The 23,696-nt window shown below is 38.4% G+C and overlaps 1 long non-coding RNA gene across 2 annotated transcripts in view; it reads right to left on the reverse strand.

Annotated features, from left to right (window-relative positions):
* The window catches only part of LOC135444531 (uncharacterized), a 27,425-nt gene continuing 3,729 nt past the window's right edge, over positions 1-23,696 (reverse strand). Inside the window, exons 1-4 of one of the 2 annotated variants that reach the window (XR_010439234.1) lie at positions 14,126-15,256; positions 13,036-13,205; positions 10,888-11,037; positions 1-1,254 (exon numbers count right to left, since the gene is read on the reverse strand). This is a non-coding gene — a long non-coding RNA (uncharacterized LOC135444531). Of the gene's footprint in view, positions 1,255-10,887; positions 11,038-13,035; positions 13,206-14,125; positions 15,257-23,696 lie in introns of those variants that run through there. The other variant, XR_010439235.1, reaches the window with a different exon arrangement.

Here is a 23,696-nt window from a genome sequence, read left to right on the forward strand (position 1 = left end):
TCACATTCTCTTTTCAGATAATTTTTGCCAATATGAATGCTGAGAAGCATCCATCGTTCATTGTCAAGATAGACTACATATGGCTCTGGAGAAACATTATCATACTGTGCAGTTCTCTTATCAACAGAATATCTGTGACATGCACAGAATGAGGACCTAAAGGTTTGTTCTGAAGTTACTACATCCCCCTCCCTGCCACCCCCCATAACAGAGACCAGCACAAGTAAAGCATATTGAGGAAGAGATTCAAGACAAGTGCACATTTGTTGAAAAAAAAAAAAAAAGTTTTATTTCATAGAATCATTTAGGCTGAACAAGACCTTCAGATGTGTATGTACAGATTGAGGAATGAGACTGAAAAGCAGTGCCACATGAAGGGAGCTGGGAGTCCTGGTATATGGCAAGTTGAACATGAGCCAGCAGTGCCCTGGCAGCCAGGAGGGCCAAGTGTGTCCTGGGGGCACCAGGCACAGCATCACCAGCCAGGCAAGGAAGGGATTGTCCTGCTCTGCTCTGCTCTGGGCAGCCTCACCTTGAGTGCTGGGGGAGTTTTGGGTGCCATAATAGAAGTCAAATAGAAAACCAGCAGAGAATATCCAAAAGAGGGCAACAAAGGTGGTGAAGGACCTCGAGGAGAAGCTCTATGGGGAACATCTAAGGTCACTCGGTCTGTTCAACCTGGAGAAGAGTTACAACAATGCAGTTACAACTTCCTTGTGAGGAGAAGAGGAGGGGCAGGCACTGATGTCTTCTCTGTGGTGCCCAGTGACAGGACCCAAGGGAATGCCTGAAGTTGTGTCAGGGGAGGGCTAGGTTGGATATTAGAAAAAGGTTCTTCACCCAGACGGTGGTTGGTCACTGGAACAGGATTCTCAGGGAAATGGTCACAGCACCAGCCTGACAAAGTTCAAGGAAAGTTTGGACAATACTCTTGGGCACAAGGTGTGACTCTTGGGGATGGTGCTGTGTAGGGAGTCAGATTTGATGATCCTTGTGGCTGCCTTCCAACTCAGCTTATTCTGTGATTCTGTGATTCCAACCTTTGACCAGTCACCACTTTGTCAACTAGACCGTAGCACTCAGTGCCATGACCAGTTGTTGCTTGAACACCTCCAGGGGTGGTGACTCCAACACATCTTTGTGCAGCCTGTTCCAATGCTTGACAGCCTTTGTGAAAAAATCCTTCCTGATGCCCAACCTGAATCTTCCCTGGCACTGCTTGAGGCTTTCTCTGCTTGCCTTGTTGCGAGTTGCCTGGGAGAAGAGAAAAATATTTGGAAAATGCTGCAAAATGGACAGCACAGAATAGCATGTGTGAGATGAGTATGAAGTGGAGGCAGGTCCATCCCCATGAAGGGAAGTGCTGGCCTCCCCAGAAGTGGTCCTTGGGCTCCCTCCTTTCCTTGCTGGGCTCCTCTACTGCTGCGAGCAGACTAGTCTTGCATGCACGGGATTTGCCCTCTCATGCATGTCATCCAGGGCCTTTGCTGGATCACCCATCCCATGGAGGAGCTCCAGCACAGACACCATAAAAAAAGCTAAAAGAAAAAAAGGCTCAGAAGAGAAAGGAGCACAGAAAGGAGAGGAAATCACTGTTTTAATCTACACCACATGTACAACATGGCTGAGCTACAAGCTCCAGGGAGTCATAACTCTGAATGTCCTGACTTATGTGTGTTTAAAATCTGAACTGTTGCATTACAACATGGGGTGGGTTTTTACACATTTAATTTAATTTTTTTCTTTGGGGAAAAAGAAAGTATGCTTTACTGTACAGTCAAAAAAACGCCATGACAGACAGTCAAATAAATATCATCCTCACATTTATTTGCATGATTAAGCCATCAGACAGTCAAGTAAATGGAATGGATTGCATTTATTTGAATAACCTCCAAGGTATTTTTGGGCACATAAATAAAATAGGGACGGCAAGTCATAGCCCTTGATTCTTCCATTGTTAAAAAGTGCAACTCTAGAATAAGTCCTCTGAAAAAAAGGTAAAATCAATGTAAAAAAACCCTAATACACATCTGAAAACTGCTCTGCTTTTCCCATAGTCCCCCTACACAAAGAGGTTTTCAATTAGGAGGACTTTAATTCGTTATGAAGGGCAACATGCAACTATGTGTCTAGACAAGGTTCAGTGCTGTAGTGGTTACCCAGATACTAAACCCCAGATAGTATAGTGCCCATACATTCTTGTTCTGTAAGAATCAGGAAGCTCTTCTCATAACTCCAAGACATTCTCTTCTTCAAAAGCACATAACATCTGCATTGTGTGTCGTGGTTTCTACATCCACAGAAGACCAAGAGGACAGCATTGGTAGAGCAGAACACTCAGTGTGAAATACTTGAAACCCACAGTACTCACATTTAAAGGATCTTTTTCTTGCTTTTTCCTTGGGGGTTGTTTTAGAGATTTCTAGACTAACTCTAGATTGGTCGCATAGACTAAATGCCCTATTGTGGCTGGAGTCCATTTGATGAGCTCTGGGAGTCCATACTCCAATTTAGTTTCACCCAAAGGCATCTAGCACGTGTGCCAAAACCATCCCGCAACGAGAAGCAAGGAACACTCAGTAGGGACAATTGGGAGTGTCATTTTCAAGTGCAATCCTTATTTGCCCTGAAATATCAACATTGGCACACATTGTGAAGGAGAGGAAAGATAATTTAAACTCACAAACTATGCCTTCTGTATTCTCAAAGTAAAAGAACAAGCCCTAGAAAAAGCATCTAGTTCTCACTACTTCCACAGCAAGGACAGATTAATGCACCTATAGCTGTGAAAGCTTCAAGAAAAAAATTTGGAAATGCTTCCAAGGAAGTGCATATGAATTTAGACATTACTTATAGTCTTTTATGACTCAGAGCCTGGTATGAAGCTTAGTCATGTGCTTGGAGACGACCAAAACCATTTTAGTATCCAGAAGCATCCAAATACCAAATGAATCCTATTTTTACTACCCAAAACAATAGTTTCATTCAACAATGGTGAGAAACATTAACTGAGTTTTGGTTTAAATAAATAGTGAAGGACATTCAGTACAATATTACAAATTGCAAACTTGGAAGAAGTGTGAAATGACCCAAAGTGATGATTATAAAGTAAAGTAACATTATTAAAAAGTTGTATCAAGCTAAGGAAAATGTTCTTTAAGTTTCTTGTGCTGTCCTAAGCCTTATTTTTCTTGTGGGCAGGCTCATGATCAAGGCCATGAAAACAGCAAAAGTTATACTTTCCAGACCTGGTGAAACCTGGTGATTTACATTGGAAGCACTAACAGCTCCAGGAAACTCCTGTAGGAGCTGTGTATTCTGGTTTGTATCCTGCAATACCCCAGTATGACATCATATCTTTTAGCAGTTGAGCTGCATCCCACCAGCACCTCAGCGGACATGTCCACGTTGTGCTTAGCTCCTTGACAATCTCCCAGACAGAGGTCACCTGTCTACCTTACTCTCCAGTTTTCCTTTGAAGGAAATTAGCTAGCTCTGTTCACATCAAAGCAGGAGGGCAGCTCTATGGGTAGCTCACTAGCAACTCTTCCCAAAAGACAGCACAGACCAGCCTACACTCTGTGGGTCCTGCTCAGTGAAGTCCTCCAACACCATTGCAAATAAACCCACATTCCATTCCGTCATACCCCACAGCCTATACCCCATACCCTGCAGCATATACCTTAAGATTCATATAATGAAATCTCCACTCTAGAAGACTGAAGTACAACCCACATGTTACACTTTGATCATAAAAATACATACAAAATAGCAACTTGTAAGGCCACCCTGTGAAGCTCAGAAAACTCATACACTATGAACATGACCAGTCTGTTTCAGAGGACAGTAGCTCTGTAAAGCATGGATGTTACCATCCTGCACCAGGTGGTCTGTGGGCCAGGCATCACAGTCTTCAGCAGACACATTTTTACAGCATGAATGTACTGGGTGAATTTTAGTTTCTTTACAGGAAACTCCTGGATAGAAGTTAACTGAGGAGAGCTTGATAGACTACGCCTTTCCTGGATCTGGGATGTCAGTGGAGAGAAGTGAAAAGTGTTTGGTGGTAATATCACCAAGTGCACCACTGCAAAGAACAGACAGCAGAGTCACTTCCAGAAATGGTAGCACAGCTTCCCAGGGAAGCAAGAGAAATAATTGTCAATGGACCATTTCTGTAGCCTCTTGACCTGGAAGACTATAAAGAGGAACTCCTATAAAGGTCTCCTATGGAGACGTGATATGTCAAAGTCTAGCAAGCCAAGCAAGATGGCAGGACAGTAATTCCAGTGCCAGGTGAATATAAATTCTCACCTGTGGTACCAGGGTACCAGCCTGGAAGCCTGTGAGTACAGAGTGAGAAATACTGCATTCTCATGGCACTCAGGAAGCTTGCACCCATCATGTTTAACTGGTGCCTTTTGTGTGATCTCTTAGATATTCCAACTTTGACAGAATAAGTGGTCTAGTAAAGAGATTAAATCAAATGTCTATGTCTATATTTCCACTGAGGACTAATCTAGATTAAAGCCATTATGATTAAGAATAAAATTTTAATCCTAAATGAGTGGAATTTCAGCCTGAGTAAGGATGTACTCCAAGCTACACTGCCATGCATGTTTATGGATTCAAAGTGAAAGATGCTGTGAAAATAAGAGTGGTTTTTGGCAAGAAAGGAAATTAAACTATGTTGAAAATATCTAAAGCAACACATTTTATCCTAGTAACAAACTTTAATTACTCTATCACATCAGAAGGGATTTCATTAATCTCTCTGAAGCAAAATTGTATCAGTCATCCAAAAAAAGTTCTAATGATCAATCTAAGATGGAAGTGAACCAAGCCATAACTTCTCAGGATTCCTTGTAATGACTCACAGAATACGAGCTGCTAGTAACACGTGAGTTGTGAGCTCAACATACAGGCTGCCACTTTGAAAGCATTTGAAATTCAGTAGACATTGATTCAAGTGCACTTTTAAAAAGCTGTTTGCAGCTTCCTACTGAAGAAGCAAAAAATCAGTTGCCAAGATGAAAAGTCAAGGGAGGGCCAAATGCAAAAAGCACAAGGAAAACTTTTGCTACAAAATCTTTAAAAGCCAGTACTGTTGTTCACTACAAAATTAAGGCTTGAAGTAGCCAGTATATGTACATTTGTTTAACTTTACCAGCATGAACTTGCAATCAGTTAAGCAGATTCCCCATGGTAAGCTGTGAGTGAGCTTTGCTCAGTGGGGCACTAACTTGAGTCTCTCTCCTTTAGTATCAATTTTCATGAAGTGTATAAGACCTTAATAGTTTTGGGACCTTTAATCCTCAGTCAAATTTGGTTAAAATTGGCTGCCAGTTCAGAAATTATTAGACAATTGTTAGACAAGCACATGAAAGGACAGAGGAACAAAAGAGCACTAGAATCAAGTAATTTCTTTCCTTACAGAGTTTGAAATAAAAGGGACACTGAAAGTAGGCTGTGAATCAAGGAAAAAGCTCATAATGATGTTCCTCTTTGATCATCAAGAGTCTTCCAAAGATCATGGTAGAAATATCATCATCTAAAACCTTTCAAACTTCATTTGTCAAAAATTTTGTGAATAAATAATAAATTACCCTGTAGAAAAAGCTTTTTTACAATGAATAATTAAGTATTTTCAGTAGAACTGATAAATATATATACAAAAATGGTTCTTTGTCATACCTTTCTTCAGGTGAGAAAATATATATGCATATGTAACATACAGAAATTTATAAAGGTATGAAACTGTCTTTAAATTTAAATCTTCACTAAGTCTTCTTATGATATTAAAAAAAAATCACTACATCAGAAAGGAAATCCATCAGGCATTAAAAATGACACTATGCTAGTCCAAAAATCTGTCCCAGCTGAGCTATATACCAAACCATCATTTCAGAGAAGTACAATGAAAATAATTGGATTTACTTGGTATTTGGGTCTGAATGACTCACCCTCAAATTCAGCCTGGGTGTCTGTTTCTATGCCCTTTGTCATCAATCATTCTAAGGAAAAACAATCTGAACTATCTCCTCAAAGCACATGGATAACTTTATTGAAAAAAATGCACCCTAGAAGTTAGTAACAATCTCTTAACTAGTACAGTTATCTTCCTGTGTTTGTTGTATGTACATTTTCAAACTAAAACTCAGGCAGTTTACTTATTCTCTCTGTCAGTATTTAACAAACTATTTTCCTCATGAAAAACCCTGTTCAAATTAATTTCTCCTTGGCATCCATACTGTTAAACAATTTTTGCAGAAATACCTCACCTAAGAATAGCAGTTGTATTTTATTTCACAGACCTAACTTCAGCAGTCTTCAACTGATCTGAGCCCCACAGCACTCACGGACATATGGTGATGAGATTTGGTAATGTAAATGCAACATTCATTATAGGGTCACTGGCTGCAAGGTGGTGTTAAGATTCTGGGATCAAAAAAGCTAAAGTATGATCATGCAGTTTATTGCAAAAAGGCTCAGAAACATGCTCTGGTATGCACACCCACAGAGCCATACATACTGCTCACATTCAGCAAATATTGCCTCTCTTTAAAAAGAAAGACAAAAAAAAGCTCTTGAATGTCATATTCATGCATCAGTTCTGATTTTCACAATTTTATTTTCATATTGAGCTTTTTATTAACATCAAGAGCAAAAAGAGAAAGCAGCAATAATACAGCAGAATAAAGCAAATCCCAGCTGACAGCTCACTGGTAAACAAGTAAGAACATTTGCACTTTTAGCAAATGGCTAGATTGCAGTGCAAGGCTATGGGGTTTCTATGTGCTCACCTTAGTAGTAGCTACAGGTAGGACAGGTACTATTGCTTCCTTAAGTTAATGGAGTAGCTAAAAGATCAAATTTAATAGTCTAAAATTGATCTTAAATTCTTATTGGAAGTTAGTAAACAAAAAATTTGTCTTTTGAAATGTTAACATCCTATTGAGGTCCTACAGAAAGTCAATGGGCACCACACATTTTCAGCATCTTTAAAAGTAATTGGAAATTTAATTATAAGCCATGCACAGATCCACAAGGCAAAAGTCTAATCCTGATCAAGTCAGTTGTAACCTCCAGCCTTCAAACCTTCCCATGGTGGGAACATGGTCAAGGTTTCACCAGCAGTTCAAAAGAGGCTTCATGAGCTATTGAATCCATATCTTTCTGTCAAGCTTTAAAATCAAACCAAGTTTTTGGAATTCAGAGCCTGCTCTGAATTCCAGAAAGTTGGTTTGATTTTAAAGCTTGACAGAAAGTGGTGTGCAAACACAGAAACTGACAGTGAGAAGGTGACAGAAAGGCTCCACCCCAGGCCCCAATACAGGCACACTTTTCCCATGTTTGTCTGCACGGGCCAGGCACCAGAGCCAACATGCTTTTGTACAGACAGCACGTGATTTCCTTCTCTCCTGGCAGCCCCTGGTAAGAGCTATCAACTGATCAATGCATGACAGAAGGAATCCTGCTCCTCAACTGTGCCAGACTTCTGACAACAACATTTAACTACCCACTTAAATTAAAGTTTAGGCAATATGGGGGCTTAGTTACAGCACGTGTTAATCAATCTTCCCATCCACACTGCCTACAGGACCACTAAAAAGATTTCTTTTTTCAGTGGAGATGATGAAAATTCACCAAAGTTTGCAATGTTCCTATGCACATTTGGCACACTGCATTATGGTACTTGCAGTCTAAGACCCCAGAGAACTGCTTGGTTTTGCAACTCTTCCTTCAGGAACAACTCACAGCAGCATCACAGATTTTCCTCTTTCCAATTACAGTCCTGCATGGATGCACTGACATGAGGAACATTCAATAATCAGGATCTGCAGTACCAAGCCACAGAGGACACACAGATGACAGCAGAAAAACTGGATTATTGATGCCTCCTTTGAACAATACAATGTAAAATGAAATATAGATTAAAACAATGGGGAAAATGAAGTTCTTTTACTTGCAAACAGTATTAAAAGCTGCCATTTCAGCCACATATTCCACGTCTTTAGTAACCCAGTTATGATTCAAACAATTCCTACATGCCATCTCTGCACATCAGTGAATGAAATTACTCAACCCACTAATTATTTGGTTGCCATTCTGCGACATGAATAATTCTAAAACTAAGCTCCTAAGAACTACTTCCTTCACTTTAAAGGCAAAATTCTGATTGGCATGCAGGAAGATTTGACAGATTAGTCAATGGGGGCAGCTAATCAATCATTTGATTTTCTGTCCTACTGAAAAAATTCCCAAAGTTACAGCTAAAGTTGTTTAACACCTGCAGTGAAATTTTTCTCCTCCTTGCTCAATGGTATTATCAGAAAACACATGTCTAAAAACCTGTCTGTTTTTGAGAGAAGTTACTCTAATGGTGTCAAACTCAGAATGCTGTGACACATTAAACAGGGTTTCAGAGATGGCCACTACTTCCCAAGCTTAGGTCCTGAGGTTTCATTGAAATTCAGTCATTTGGTGTTCTTTTGTTGCTGGAGCCCACCATGATGATTGTGCCAACAACCTTATTAATCACAAAGGTGATTAGAACACTTAGAAGGAATGGATGAAACCTGATCCCACTGCTCTTCCAAACTTCCACAGGTAAGTTGTACCTACATTGTACTTGAAGCACACAAGAGACATTTTGCAATTTGCCCTAAGTTCAAAGTCACATTCCTACAGTCTCTGATGACAGGGTAGGTTTGGATTTGCCTTTGGTAAAGATTAGCCTATTCCAGGATATATACTGACCTGAAAAAAAGAAATATGGCACCTCTGAAAATGTGTGCCAAGTAAAGACAAAGGGCTTTTAAAATTAGAGGAAAAATAAATCTGAAAGATGCTTTTTTTCTACTATTATGCTTCAGGATGGTTCTGTAAGATATCTGCTCTAAGCCTTGTAGTAAACAGCTGGAATTCTCTGGAAGACAAGATTCTCATCTCCCTGATGCTCCTACAATCTAGATCTACTGCATTACCTCTGAGCGGCTTTCTGCAATATTGGCAAGTGCTTCCTATACAAAATATTCCGATATACAAAATATTTCTGTTGTTCTACAAGGAGAACTGTGAATTTCTAAATCAATATTCTGGATTGATATAATTTATCTGTATTTGTCACACTGATTTCTATTTCTATTTATTATATTTGCTTTCAGTGGCAAAATCAAATCTAAGGAACACTAAAGGAAAAGTCGATCAATCAATCAAATGATGAAAAAAGAATGGCCACAGAATTCGATCTCTAGCATGATCAGAGCAAAAAGGTATTTCCTGTAGTAATTTCATTTTGCACTCCCTTGTCTCAATTTAGGAGATCATTTCTTTATTCTATATGACTTGAAATACATCAGGATCATTTTAATCCTTAATTAACCTGTCCTGAAGTTAGCTATTCCTTGTTTGCAACAAAGATCTGCAGGAACATGACTTTGCCTTGTATAATTTTCTTTGTCAATGAAAACTGTCCCACTTGAGTCCATGGATTTAAATGTGCATTAATCTGTCTCGTTCACACTCATTCAATGAGTAGTTCCATTACAATTAATGAGGCAGATAATATCTTCATCCAGATCCTGCAACTCTCTTTTAATTTCAGCACAACTAATATAAATAGGATGACATATGAGCTATCAGCAGTGAAATCAAAATACAAATACACTGAATTGTATTCCAAGCTACTTTGATGATTAAAACCTGGAAAAGTGAATTTTTAGTGAACTGAGAAGACTTGTTGTTTATAAGGCAGCTTGTTGAATCATCCCTTATTTTCAAGTCTGCATGAAACTGCCTAAACAGTTCTGTTCCTAATCTTTAGAAGTATACTGATTTATGGAGGGACAGAATAGCCAGTAACACACATGCAAATATGAAGACACCTTGTAAGATATCCTACTGGTGTTTTATAGTCTGTCAATGAACATGTACTGTACACTCTGAAACCCCACTATCTACAAAGTGTTCTGCTTTGGGCAGTTTCACATGAGTTTCTGTTCTCAAGCAGGTAGCCAGTCTACTAGCTTTCCTATGAAAATCAGATATTGCTTCCATTTATGTCAACATTTAAGTAAATCAGCTCAAGCATTTTCATTAAGGAATATCATTAAATATTCTACCTATATAAGCAGTCCAACATTTCAAAATCTATACCCTTTTATCCTTAGGCAGGACAAAGCAACATGTAGATGAAAAAAAATTTTGATTTCCAGAACAGCAATAGCTAGAGCCAGACAGTTTTTGTCCAAGCTCAGAGTTTACAGCTATTGAGTGCATGTTCATTTTATTTGTAGTAACAGCTGTGATTTCTACACACATTTTGCCAATCGGAGGACAAGCGTTTTCTTCTGAGTAACTAATCATGCCTCCAAGGGCCTGTGTTAGCAACACAGACATCCTTTTAAAGGAATAGAAAACACCACCTTTGCTATAGCTTTGACCTAAACCCAAAAGAGCAAGGCCCTTGGGGTCATGATTTCAAGCAGCACTGCCCATACCTTTCCTCTCAGTCATGTATTAGATCATTACTTCACCACTATGGGAAAAGAAGTATGAACAAGTTCACTTCTACTTTCATATTTCTCATGAGTTCAGCAGTTCCTAAAGTCTGATACATAGAGAGGTCTTGTTGCAGACTGATTATAGGCTGGTTGCCAGAAAGATCAAGTAAGGTATTTTAAGCTTCATCATCCATATGGATGTGCCTTGTCTTTTTAGAGGCTGTATTTTTCCCTGAAGATTTTCAACATTTTAAAGTTCTACTATTTAGATTTTTTAATAATTTCAGAAAAATTTAGGATGACTGAGACTCAGCACAGAAGTCCCCAAAACCAACAGTAATTTTCCAAGAGTGCTAGGTTCTTGGATATTAAATTCCTTTACCTTGTGTGGCTATATATTCATAGGATGGGTCAGGTTGGAAGGGATCCCAGTGGGTCGTCTGGTACAACCTCCCAGCTCAAGCAGGGTCATCTCAGAGCACATGGCACAGGATTATGTCCAGATGTTCTTGAGGGAGACTCCACAATCTCTCTGTTGAAGAGAGGGCAAATTTCTTTCAGTATGTGGTCACCTGCACAGTAAAGAAGTTCTTCCTCAAGTTCAGGTGGGACTTCCTGTGCATCAATTTCTGCCCATTGCCTCTTGTCCTATTGCTTGGCTCCACTGAGAAGAGCCTGGATCCATCCTTGGACATCCTCCCTTCAGATACTTGTAGACATTTATGGTGTCCCCTCTCAGTCACCTCTTCTCAAGGCTGAATAGGCCCCTGTATTTAAGCCTCTCCTCATAAGAGCTCCAGATTCTTAATCATCTTTGTAGCCCTCAACTGGACCCTCAGCTCCAGGACCTCCATGTCTCACCTGTAATGAGGAGCCCAGAACTGGACACAATACTCCAGATGCTCAGCTCACTAGTGCTGAGTAGACGGGCACATTTTCAACTGTAGATACATTAGATAGCAATTAATAATAAGTGTTTAAGGTTTGTTGCACTTGATTAGCTGCAGCCAAATATTTTTTGAATAGGAAAAGCTGATTTTGTCTTTGTGACTCTGGGTTGAACATCAACAATCCCTCCTACCCCTTAACACACACACACACACACACACACATTTTGAAATCACATCTTCAAGTCCTCCCTGAAAATCAAGTCTCTCATTCTCTGGCACATGAACAAATAAGTTCAGGGGTTGGGTTCAGTCCCTGGAATTACTGCAGAAGATTTTCCCTTCTGGTATCTCTACCCCACCTTTAAACTGATTTGACCTGCAGGTTACAAAGGGATGAGCAGGGGTCCCTGTGGCATGACAGCAGAAGCCTCGCTTCTTTAGTGAGCCAGCTTAAAAACTGACTCACAGCTGATGTTAGACATTACTACATATGATATCAAGGCTGATGCATGCAAGAAAAGCTGTCCATCTGGGCATTTTTATTAAAGTTTTATCAGATCATGCTCAAGGAGGCAAAAGAAGTAGCTCTAAGTTTTAAAAATCCTATCTTAGTATCTTACTATTTCTACTATTTTAAGTTCTCTAAAGCCAGCGAAGCCCACCTCAAAAGGTTCCATAATGGGCTCTCAGTTTAAAGCTCCAGCAAGAAATAATCCTCTTTCAAGTCTCTCCTATACATACCTGAAGGAAAAATGTGATGAATTAAACAAGACACTTATCCCATGTACAACATAACTGAAATTGGAAAACTGGGAATTTCTCCAAAAATTCCAAAAATATAAAAATGTCCTGAAAACATTCTAAATTTTAGGTAGAAAAATAGAAATTTAAAATACTGTATTTAAGCATACAGCATAATTAAAAACAGCCCTCAAAACAAAGCTCCAAATCCTCTAGAGAAAAATATATATTGAGTGCATGATGACATTCACCAAATGTATTTCTCCAAAATGTGTGACCTGAGAAAAATGTTAGGAAAAAAATGGATTTTTACTATTTCACAGCAACTTCAGAGCACAAACAGCACAGGATCAGTGCCACAGTCTGTATGTTCTTTAGCAATGGCACTGTTAATAGTATCTTCAGAGGAGGTGCAGCATATCAAACTCCATTTCAGTCCCTGAGAAGTCTCCCTTTAACTTCCAAGAGAGCTGGCAACTGTTCATATGAATTATATTTCCCTTGCAGACTGATTTGCACTTTATTGCCCAAGTTAAATAATATCAAATCTCCTAAGAGGCACAAAATTTCCTAGAACCTATGTCCTGCCCTGCCATTATTCCCCAAAAGCAATCCTGAGTAGAGGCATACAACTGTAATAAACTAGATTTTGGCAAGTTTTGCTCACCAATTAAATCTATTAAAGTTAAACAAGTCTGTTTGATCAGAACTGAAGCTTGGAAACATTGCTGGGAATCTATCTCCTAAAAGGTCTAGTACAGAAACACCAACACAGTTTTGTAATAACTGCTAATTTATTGCACATCACAAGTTTTTCTTGGAGGAACACAGAAGACAAAAATTTTCAAGCCAGTTATATTTTTACTCAAATGCCAGCAAGCCTTAGGGATAACCCTTACCTGATGAGCAACACGTGATGCAACACATGCACTTCAGCAATGGCCATCCTCGTGCAGTGTCTCCCATTCCACCTACTGCTGCATTGGGCATCAGGACAAAACAGGGAGCTGGCAAAGGCAGAGGTTCAACAGGAAACCATGGCCTCTCTAGAGTACAGAACAAGCAGCCCCTAGGAGCAAGTGCACAGGCACTGGTCATCCACAGCAGCAAATATATGGTATAGAGCAGACCTGCATTCAGCAGATGCAAAACCTCATCCTGTGCATGAACACAAAAACCTTCCAAATCCTTCCACTTTTTGTTCTGTTTTGTTCAGGGAGTTCATCCTTCTCTTAGCAGACAAAACATAAACCTAGAGCTCTATTTACATACTATCACAAGGAAGTTTACCCTTAAGATTAGTACCTCAATGCATAAATCCCTCCCAGTGTAATCACAAAAAGAAAACACTAAGCATCATTTGCTCTCCTATGTAACTACACATGCATAAGGCATATTCTCCTACATGAGGACTGCTAGGACAATTACACTTTACTTTTAATAAAAGCATATACTCTTGCTTTTAGATGGAGATGTGCTCATATCATTTGAAGGGTAATGTAAAAAAAATATTATTGCTGTAGTTGTGCTGTGATTCCTGACTAAATTTGCTTAAACTGTGACACATCACTGACAAGATTTCCCTCTACTCCTCTAGGGATATATATTCAGTATCTTGGGAGCACACTGCCATAATCAATGGTTCTTTTCAATATCCATAAACAAGAATATATCCCACAGTTTTCACTATCTGGATTTGTTCCCAGAATAATTTCATGAAATTTCTAGGCCATTCTATATAAGTAAGCTTTTCTAAAATACTCTTTGGGAATAAACTCTAGAAGGAGATGGATCACAAACACTGGAGCCCAGCAGGAAACAGATTATTAGCAAAGTCAGCATTTGCACACTTGCTCTTCCTCAGGACTTTATGTTTAAAACTGATGATTTGTTGGTAAAAAAATATCATCATCCATTTTGGTCTTCTGAGCAGTTTCTTAGTAATATCTGTGGTATTCAACTATGTTTGTCCAACACCTTCATTCTTACCTTCATGATGTTTCCAGAGTTTGTGCTATTGATACGATGCTCTGCCTTATTTGACTATATAAAGAATGAAATTTCACATCATCTTCCTGTCCATGTGAGAACACCAAAATGATTCTTGAATAAAAATGTGCCACATCCTTTTTTTCTGGAAAAAGAAACTGCCCTCAGAGATTCAGTGAGTGAGCTATTGGAGAAAATTAAGTGGCAAAACAGAGAAGTCAGTGATGTATCAAAAGACTTATTAATTCCAGTTCTCTTGGGAACTGTACCATGTTTTGCTTGACATCACAAAAGATTGATAGGTGTGAATTATTCTCTACAGGAGGTGAATACCAAAGCATATTAAAAAGCAGTACCATTTCATTTGGATTTCCCATGTCCTGCCCACTGAATCATGTTTTCTTCCATTTCACATATAACATTTATCAAAGCTTTTCAACACTGAAAAAAACCAACAAAATATTAACAGAAAACTGGAATGGCCAATATTTGGAGAATAGATCCTTCATTCTTAAATATTTCTAAAAGACTGTGACAAGAAGTGATTTTTAAAAGTATTTCATACATTAAAACACAATATATATTTACCTTATTTGACTTAAACTTACTCTGTAACTACAGTAAATTCATAATAACATCTGATGTAACAATGGATCAAAATTTACATGAAAATATTTGCCTGAACATAATTGCACTTGCAAGCATTCTCTCCTACTAACAGTCAAACTTCAATCTCAATCTATCCTGACACAAACCACTGATGTACAGCTAAACAACTTGGCAGGCAGGAAAAGCAATATTTCAGCAATTCTTCAAGTTATTGTTGTCTCAGCACAAAAAAGCCCATACTTACTTAATGAAAAATATTACCAATCTCTAGGGTGTATAAAACAAATTGGTTTTAATGCAGCAGTTTTGGCTCATATTAAAAGCATGTGGAGATTAATTTCTTTCTTTTTGAAGGTAAAATGAGTTAACTCTGCCAACACTTGCAGAAAAAGTTCTAATGTTCTTAAGCACTTCATAAAAACCCCCAGGCCACAGAGTTCTCTTTTGGTGACAATGTAGGTGTCATGTGAAACACTAAACACATAATAATTAAAATTTACAAACTAGATTCTTTTTAGCAAACTTTAATGTATAAGCAACAAATTTAATTTCTACATTCAGTCTAAATAAGTCCTTTTCATAAATGGACACTATTTTTAGGATACGATTATCCAGTTTGATCAGATATTAGAAGCAAAGTGTCAATAAATACATGCATTTTTATACTGTTTTGTAAATGAATATTGAATAGAATACTGCCACCTTTTGGCTATGATCTGGCCTTAAAAATGCAACTTCTTTGTAAAATTTCTAAAAACATTAGATATGTAATGATTGATTGTTCTGAAGAAATCAGTCTGTCAATAGGCAAATGTTATGCTTATCATTAACATATTGTTGATGTAAGAATAAAACTTTTCATACTGAACTGCATAGTATTATCCTATTATTTCAGGATAATGAGCAAGTACTTTCACAAGGGCTTTTGTCTTTAGCAGAAAAGATGCATCCATAGCTTGACAGCAAGCTAATGGAATCAATCACAGCAATTCTTCTCCTGCTTAGAGTTAAATAATACTTCAGTGCAATTCATGCACTCAGCTTCATAAATACTGAATCACAGACTGATTCTCAGAAAATTCTTGTTGATGAAGTTAATCATAAGCATTTAAAATGTGAAAGGTTAAAGGCACGTAAGTATTTCAGTAACCTCTGAAAGAAGGACTCTAACGTCATGAACAAATGATGCTATTAGAACAGGCAATGAAGAAGAATTGGGATTTGGGGTTAATCCCTAGCAAGTGTTCCAAGTCATTGCAGAGAGATTCTCCCAGCTGTGGGCTAATCAGGTTTTAATTTAATTCATTTATGCTGAATAAATTAAATAAGAGGATTTGATCCATCTTTAGGGAAGAGTTTGCTGATTAAAAAATCAGGAAAAATAAGTACTCCCTTTTTTGTTTTGCTATTTGTTTTATCTGTTGGGGTGTCTGATTATCAAGGTACACAGAAGGACTATCACTTCTCTATGGGCTACTTTAAATCAGATCCTATAAGCCTGCAACATGTTGACTATAAAGTCGTCTATCTCAACTCTCCAGTTTTGCACTGTCAGACAAAATAACTAGTAACTTGATGAAAAATACAAAATCCCCACTAGACTGCTTTAATTAAAAGGAGAAAGGTTCTTACCCAACTCCCTGTAAAATGCCAATGCCATAGTTAAGTGGAATACAATTTTAATTTGTAAGCATTTTCATACCATTATGCTTTAAAGAACATGTCAAAAAGCAATGACCATGAATCATTTTGTTACTTTAAAGGCAGCATTCTTGTATCCTTTTCCCTACTATTGTAAATACTTTGCATGTCAAAACTTTGTTAAATCCTATCAGAGATAAGCAGAAGGATTTCACTAGACTGGAAGCTTGATTTCCATCAACAAGTATAAACACTTGAAACTATCCTGACAACATTTTGGAATTTCAAGATAGCATTCCCATCTAGAGAAGAACCAACAGCAAGATTCCTATACTTTTAGCCACTAATGAAGTAGTTTCACCTTTTAAACCAATCCTATTAAAAATACCTGCATTTTTCCACATATTGGCTATTGGCACAGACCAAAACTGTGCAGTTGAAACTTTTTGTACAGCAAATGTGTTCTTCAGAATTAAGTAAGTGTATAAGCAATTAGCTTCAAACACTTTCTTCTCCATCTATCCTATTCCAAACTTTTTTTTTACCAAGATAATCTGAAGAGGACCACTAGGAATATTCACAAAATGCCTGGTTTTTGGGAACAAAATTTAAAGCATCATTTAACTTTGACAAATAGCCCTCACTAACCTTTAAAAATTTGCCTGCAGGGATAAAATGACAAATGACTCCCACAATGGGACTTATTAGACTTTTAGACTATTGCTCTAACAGGGCCCTTCAGGAAATACTGTTTCAGATTATATCAGCACTTCCATTTTTCAGGGCCTAATAACTCAGTTTGAAAAAAATAACCAACCAAAAGAAGCAAAACAAAAACCACACACGCACCTTCCCTGGGGGATGAAACTTAACACATGATGTCATGAATGAACCTTGCTTCAAAATTTAAAACACGTAAGTTTCACAACATTCTGTGCTCATTATGCAGCTCATGATGCTCATTATATTCAAATAAGAGCATTGCAAAAGATTAGCATAGCCTACTGAAACATTTTCAGTACTTTGAGAGGGGAAGAAAAATTTGACCTCTTTAAATGCATTAAAGGTGATTTAACATAGTGGTGAACACGCTGTGCTGCTGCAGGCAGTATTAGCTGTTAAACTTATGCTCTAGTCCAAATCCTCTATCTCTTTCAGACCCCTTAAAAACCACTGAAGTCAACAGACACATCCCACTGCCTTCAACAAGTTTGGATCAAAGTCCTTAAGATTACATTATGCCACAGACAACCCATCTATGGGATATACCAGACATTTAGAAATACCAGTCATGTTAGGCAAGGAGGGCGTAATTATTGAGATCTAAGACATCATAGTCTATTGACTGAAAGCAGTAACACATATTGTAGAGATCAACATCTGTATTAGAAGTTCAACAGTGAGAAAGGAAAGTCAGCTTCCCCTTCACCTTCCTGGCTGAGGCTGCATTCAGAGCAGGGATTCACAGCAATCACAGCATTATGAAGTAGCTATTGTTCTCAGATGGAAGAGAAGCCCACAGCCACAGAGTGATCAGTTGGCAGAAGTGCCTAAACCATTTCTCTTTCCACTGAATTTTCCTGAAGCAACCATGTTTATTACATATGTACTAAAAAACTTAAGTAGAGGAATGTTAGTAATAAGTGAGTATATTTATTTCAGATACTACTTTAGTAGTAAAAATTGCATCTTCCCTTTTTAATCTACTCTTTCATTATAAAAATTTTCAAGGTGCTCTTAAAACTATATTCACTGAGAGTTCAAACTGTCAGGGCCATACAGTATGATTGATAAATAGGGAGAATTTAGAAGAGTTGGAAAATGTAAGAAAGCCTGTCTCTCAGACATCTCAACATGGAACTGGCAACAAATTTACAAAGGGTCCTCAAAAAAGAATTTTAAAATAAAATAAAATCCAAACCAAACTTTGTCTGCTCTTTGCTTTCTCCATCTTACACCCATCAGATAGGAACACTGATATGTGTTCTGCTTCGAAACCATTGAGCTCACCTCACATTTTGTAAGGCAGCAATCTCTTTACTACGGCACCTTACTGACTCTTTGAGTATGTCCAGACTGGTCTGCGAGCTTTGCGGTGACTCTCAGACTCAACCTCCTAAAAATCCAGACCCCATAAGTAAACCTGGAGAAAGAAAGAAGTGCACTTCCAGCTCCTTCTTATATGGAAAAAAAGATGACAGGGTGCATAGGCAGTAGAGATCTTCATGAGCACAGAGAATTTGTTTCCTTTTCTGCCCATGAGCTACTCACCTATCTTTAATACTTTAACTTGTGTCCAGCAAACTTGTCATATGACTTGTTCCAGCAAATGTTTTGGTTGCTGTTTCTCTTACTCATTTTTATCCCTATTACTCATTTTATCCCTATTTGGATCTGCTGTGCCATCTCCCACATTGTACCCCACTAAAATTGTCCTTAGCTTATTTCTTTGAGCTGTCTTTGTGTAATTTATTATCTCCATATGATCGTCTAGTAATATTCTTACACAACTTTATCTCATGTATCAATCATCCATTCTATGTATTGTCCCACAATTATCACAATGAATGTAGGCTACTGCAGCTGTGGAAGAACAATGCCTTCAAAGACAGCTCTCAAACAAAAGGAGAGAAATGAACATCTTCACCACAACCCCCGCCCCCGTGAGAAATTGTGCTTTCCACTGTCTTAGACTCATTACCGACTGGAGGCCCCTACAACAATTAAGTACTCCAAGAGACCAGAGTGAGGTCAGATCTCTTCCTCTTTTCCTGGTCCTGCCACCAAGCTATTGTGCTAGCTCTCAGTAAGTCTTTATCATCTCCCTGCTTCAATTTTCCTCCTCAACAAATGCGCCTAAAATGTTATCCCTCCTGGAGAAGTTAATTTGAGATGAGTACAGGGAACACTGTAAGATTGGAATGTTTTTCTTGTGGTTAGCATGGTGACGCAGTCCACTTCCCATGGACAAAGCCCGAGAACAGGCAGGGTTTCTTTTTGTATTTTCAGGCATCTTTGGTGCATTGCTGTTGCAAGAAAAAAAAAATAAAATTAAGCAATAGCAAGCAGGTGATGAATGTGTCTATACCAGTGTGAATATCTGAAACTGAACTTTATGACCTCAGGAAGACTGCTAGCTTCCACTGACAACCAGTGCAGTCTGGATATAAATTTTGATAACGTTGTGACTGAACAGCAGCACATCCCAACTCCTCCAATTAATACAGAGACAGAACCCCCAATTAGGAGGCTGATCATGCATTGTGTTTCTACACAGACTACTTGAGAAAATGGGAGACTAGGGGCCTCAAAGAAGGTTTCACCCCCCCCCAAAAAAAAGAGACATGGCTTTGGAGGAGAAAAAAAAAGAGGCTTGGAAAGAAGGCAGTGAAAATCTCAGCTGGAGTAAAGATCTCAGGGGTCAGGGGGTATGTGTGGAAACAACTGCCAGGGGGTGCTCAGGGACCTTGGTCTGCAATGACTGAGGCCAGTATCCACAAGCAGTGGCACACAGAGATCCAACATGGCTTTGGCTCCAGCTTTCCTGGACCAGCCATGACCTCCCTGCTGGGAAGGGAAGCCAAGACCTACTAAATATAATGCTGGAGGTGAGCAAGTCCATGTGAGATAATCTAATAGAGTGAAAACACTGATCTTGTTGGTTCTTGAACGAATCCAAGTAACCAGATCCACCATGGCTGCTGGTTCCTGCCTTGCCCATGAACATTACAGGGCAGTATTCTGTAATGTATCCTGCAGCAGAGTCCCATCCTTTCTGAAGAAATGCTGTCTGACACTGATGCACAAGGCTGTGGGTGTATTAGACCATTGTGAATACAGCTTTTTTTGTAAGATTTGCCATGGTGACTGTGACCATTCTCCTGACCTCATGAAGACAGGTATAGTAAGGTACAACCTCACCCATGTGTGAAATATACTGCCCATATTTATACAACATGCTCAGCTGACATCTCCAGACTGCCCTGTAATCCATTTTATATAGACTCCCACAGCAAGGCACTTGGCACTACCTGCAAATATTCACCACCACAACTTTCCAAGCTACTCACTTCTGTGAAAGTACTACAGGATATGGCCTGGCAGCCCCCATCCTGCCCTACAGCAGAACTGGAGAAGGGACACAGGGCTGTGATCTCAGACACCCCATCCTCCATGTTAACAGGGCCAGCCAGACTCCAATAAATTGAGAAGGCTGACAACAGACAACAATCCTTAAATGACAAATTACTACTTCAGTAAATGCAGGTAAATATGCAGCTGCCAGGAAACATAAAGACTGTCTCTGCTTTTAATTGTCAGCTCTTCCTAAGTTACCTGAAATAAATGTCCAGTCCATATGCTCACAGTACCTCATCTGCCCTGTCCACTTTCCTGAACAACAATCCTAAGTCTCTCTTCTCTTAAAATTCAGCCTTGCTGCATGAGAATGCTACCCCACGCAGACAAAATTACGTATTTGGTAAGACAGGGTGTAGGGTGGGCTGGTTTTGAAATAGAATTGTACCTAGAAAAAAAAAATTAGAAGAAATACAGCTCCCTTCAACCTTTTTCTGACTCTGAACTGTTTTCCGATGTGAAGTTTTTGGCCAGGTGCACCACCTGATTACAGAGCTATTGATTTTGAACCTAAAAAAGTTTGAATATGTATGAAGCACTATATATCTCCCTTTCCCTGTTCCTCCCTGTTTTTCCCCCCTAAGCTCTTTAGACAGCTTACTTGAGCATTAATTTACTGTGGGATTGATCTATTTGTGTTCCAGTTAGCAAGGCTTCTAAGAAGGTTGTGTCATGCTTATGTTAAGAGCTGTGGACTTCTGGGTCAGAGCTGACCAGATCCTAATGAACCTAGTGGGCAAGCAGGGCATACAGTGGTTAAATTTGAGTATTACTTTTGCTTAGGTACCTTAGAATCCTGTACTTAGGAGTCAAATTTAGGGTTGTGAATGTTACTCATTTGCAGCCCTTATTAGAGCAATATAGTATCCATAAAGTGTCATAATTACTGAAAGGAAGATGACCAATAACACACTAATAAAATAAAAACAAATGCAAAGCAGTGATAAAAAGTGTACAATATAATAAAAGATGAAAACATAATGAAAATTAATTCCACAGAAACCGGTAAACTTCTGCAGGTCCTACCTCGCATACATGAATGTGACAAAAAATTATTTTACCTCCCTTACTCAGAAAAAGCTCAGTGAGTATCTTACATTTCAAGAAATATACCCACTTGCTACATAAAGCTTAAAGTTTACAACCCTTTTACTAAAGTCCTCATGAAAAAAAATCCTCAAATTTTCTATGAATTAAAAAGGTTTTTAAAAGATTTTAAAATATTGAAACTTGGAGGTAAATATCTAAAACTAAGATAGTTTCAAGCTTCATTTCCTGAACAATGAAAAGGGAAGGAAATATTTAAATCCAAAGGCAGAAACTGTATCTGAAACAGAGGTCACAAAACTCATGCCTATAACCAGATTTACATCAACTTCAGATGGTTTTCAAATTATATTTTCAAAAACTCTAGTGATATATGTATCACCTTCAACTCAGATTTTCATGTACAAATAATTCTATAACCGCTTAATATTTTATAATTGAACCTAAACTGATCCAACAGTCAAGGATAAAAAAAGAATATACAGTAAGCCATGCTTACTCTTCACTGGCATGTAGAGTCCTTTCCAGATGTGAAGTTACCAGGATCCAAGGGAATGGCCTGAAGTTGTGTCAAAAGAGGTTTAGCCTGGATATAAGAGAAAGGTTCTTCACCTGGAGTGTGGCTGGGCACTGGAACAGCTCCCCAGGGAAGCGGTCACAGCACCAGCCTGACAGAATTCAAGCAGAATTTGGACAATGCTCGTGGACACCCAGTGTGACTCTTGGGTATGGTCCTGTGCAGGGCCAGGAGTTGGACTTGATCCTTGAGGGTCCCCTCCAACTCAGCTTTTTCTGTGATTCTGTGAAAATAATATTCACTTCAAGTTGTTGCACATTTATTATGTTGAAGCTTTTTCATAATAGCCTATTATTTTTCCCAAATATCCTGGGGATACAACATTAAAAGATATTTCCCACTGGGAAATTTCACTTTTCTTCCTCCTTTTTATTTCCCTTTTCTTCCTTTTTTTTTAATAATTCAAAAGAGGGAACAATTTCCAGTTACTTAATGCATGACTTATTGTACCTCTTAATGTATAAAGCTGTTTTGAAAAATAACTTTAGAGCACACTTATTTTGAAAAGCCTTATTTTTCTTCTCTGATCTCCAGCTCAAGTACACTTGAACTGCAATGGTTTTTCTTCAAATCTCTCTCCTGTGAACAACTTGGGATTGGAAAGCAAACCTGGTTTATTTCATGCTCTTCCATCATCACCAATAATAAAGATCTGAGATTAAATTATGCCCTTTCTCATTGATTCCAATACTCTGGGATAAAAAGCTTTACTTACAATTTCCTTTGCCTTGTTTTGTATATTTAAAGTACACTATGTCATACTTACAGAGCCAAATTCATTTATTCCTTAGCAATCCAGCAAAGCTCACTGAAGTATTCTGCAATTCCCAGGCAAGGGAAGTTCTGCCTTACAGCAAGCATTTAAAGTCTCTCTTGAAAGCACAGAATTAGACAAGCTGGTAACACTTGAGAGGCATGTGTTATTTTCAAATAAAATTATACTTCCTTCTATCTTCTCTTGTTACCATGAAGAACATAATGAAAATTGTAGCACAGGGTGGAAAGGAAGGGACTATTCCTGTGTAAAAGGTTCCCCTCCCCATTTCTTTCCTATTACTATATTCTCTAAAACAATATCATGGTAACAGACCAAGAGCAAGCCCATATTAGATGGTTTTTTTAACAATTATCATTTTAACCCTATCATGTGTCATTATATTATACCTGATGCAACCTTTAAGAGGATATTAATCAGCATCTGCATTTGTAGGAGATTCACCTCTTAAAACTTTTATTCCAACAGGCATCTTGGAAGTATTAGCCATGAGGAAAAGAGTATTTTTCCTTATAAGTGGAGTGTAAACATAAACCCCCTTTCCCTATGAAATAAATATCTTTTCACTTTGTCTTGTTCTTCCCAATCCCCTTTGTGGAGGGAAAGGGAAAGTATTTTATTTACCTGTTTTACAAAAACATAAGTTTGGTTGGAATCTTGACAGAGAATATATTAGAACTGATTGACTTAACTGGATTCAAATAATCAGTGAACCTTGCAACACAACATAAATTGTTCGGGGTGTTATATAAGAGAAATAGGTCAAAAAAGATAGAAAACACCAC

This window comes from Zonotrichia leucophrys, chromosome 2 (assembly GCF_028769735.1).
Source record: "Zonotrichia leucophrys gambelii isolate GWCS_2022_RI chromosome 2, RI_Zleu_2.0, whole genome shotgun sequence".
Classification (NCBI taxonomy): domain Eukaryota; kingdom Metazoa; phylum Chordata; class Aves; order Passeriformes; family Passerellidae; genus Zonotrichia; species Zonotrichia leucophrys.